Source organism: Cucurbita maxima, unplaced genomic scaffold, assembly GCF_002738345.1.
Source record: "Cucurbita maxima cultivar Rimu unplaced genomic scaffold, Cmax_1.0 Cma_Scf00138, whole genome shotgun sequence".
Taxonomy (NCBI): domain Eukaryota; kingdom Viridiplantae; phylum Streptophyta; class Magnoliopsida; order Cucurbitales; family Cucurbitaceae; genus Cucurbita; species Cucurbita maxima.
In genome coordinates, this window is record NW_019272154.1 from 119,800 (window position 1) to 121,707 (window position 1,908).

Sequence of the window (1,908 nt, forward strand, 5' to 3'; positions counted from 1 at the left end):
TAGGGATTTATTTGATACCTTCTCGTGGATCGTAGCCTAAGATATTCGCTTCCAAAGTTCATCCAAAATCTGATTTATCGTTGGAGATAAAACAAAGGATTTCTTATTGGGTAGCCGATTCTAGGGGTTTCAAGGCCCTATTTCTTCATTGAACCTCTTCCATATCTTATCTTCAAGCTAAAGGAATTGGTTTTGGAGGAACGTCTTTGAGTGTAGGACCTTAACTTCTAGAAATCGTTCTCGGTATGCTACTCACTCGAAACGCAAGATTTCGATCTCGTGGGTAGTTTGTTCGATGACGTTTCAGCTCTCGATTCCTTCATCAAGTTTACTAAACTTCTTCCTCTGAAACTAGAGGAATCCTTAATTTGAAGGAAAAGAGATCGTAGATAGGAATTCGACTCTTATCCCCAATTTAATTTTGAAACCTATTTCCTTCAATTCGGCATGCTCTCGAGGTTATTTTTCTTCGTGGTCTTTTATGGAAGCATTCCTTGGAGGTGTAGAAACTGATTGGAATCATTTTTGCTCGACGAGTCATCATGTATCCTCGGATTGGATTTTCAAGTTTTTATTGAAGTTCTTCAATGGCGGATTGAATTGGGGGAATGGTTTCTAGGCATTTTCAGCACTCTATTCCTTCATAGAACTTGTGGGTAATCTTGTTGAGAAACTGTAGGAATAAGATTGAAGAGAAATGGTGGAGGATTGCTCTCGAATTTGGAAGAAATCTGAGAGTAGGAGACCCATAATCTAAACGTTCATTGCCTTCGATTGGGGGATCGACCTTTCTCGATTCTTATTCCGTATTGTTGCTCCTATTTCAGACTTTATAGGAGATGCTTAAACCGACTTTGAGAGCTCCAGAATCTTCGTTATTTAGAGATCAAACTTCTTGGAAAATTTTTCGGAGATATCAACTCCGATCATAGCCTTACCGACCTTGGCTTTGAATACTAGTCGTTGGATGTGATGATCCGTGCGTGTTCGTTCTAGATCATATCAAATTTTGGAGGAGATTCGACGGTTGAGATTTGAGTTCGAAGGATTTTGCTCGGATGGTCACGATAGATGCTCTGATTCTAATTAGAGTGCCATTTCTGTAACTATCCATTCTTCAAGGGGTATTTTGGTAATATTCCACTTTTTGAATATTTTATTATTATTTTTCTAGAACAATCCATAATTTTTCTACAAATTCCTAATCGCTTTTTTATCATTTTCCCCTTATTTTGAATCTTGAGATTCCTTCTAGATAAGGAATTACAAATCGGTAAAGATTCTTGATAATTGATAAAATGACTTTTTTTTTTGCCCTCTTCATTTACTTTTTCCTTTCTAATCCTTTTCAAAAGGCCTTTTAACTCCTTGAAATCACTTGTTAGGCACGGAGTGACTTGACTAAGTCCCTTAATCTTGCTTAATACTTTAAATTTTTCCTTTCTATCCTTTGGTCTTTCATGAGTGGCTTATTCTTATGGGAGCTAATTTCCTTCATTTTTGGGTGTTACATATACATACTCATTACAAACACAAAATAAGAAGTAGACTCAAAAGATGAAAAAAATACTAGATTAAAAACAGAGGTTAGTCTATGGCCCACACTCCAAAGTCCGCTCTCATCCACGACCAACTCTTAGTTACTTGAAAAAAAATGATGAACATGGAGTGAGTAAAACATAGTAAGTAGCCTACTAGTAGGTTCTTAATGGCGACCTTAAGCTAGGATATTACATCTTGTTATGTTTTCAGGATTTTATACTGATCTTGAAAACCTTTAATTTTCTCCCCATGAACACAATTTTCTCCTCATCTATCTTTTTTTAAACACTTTTGAAAGTTAAAGAGTAGTTTTGAAGCCTTTTTTTTTTTTTTGAAAATTCAACCGTATTTTAAAAAAAAAAAAAA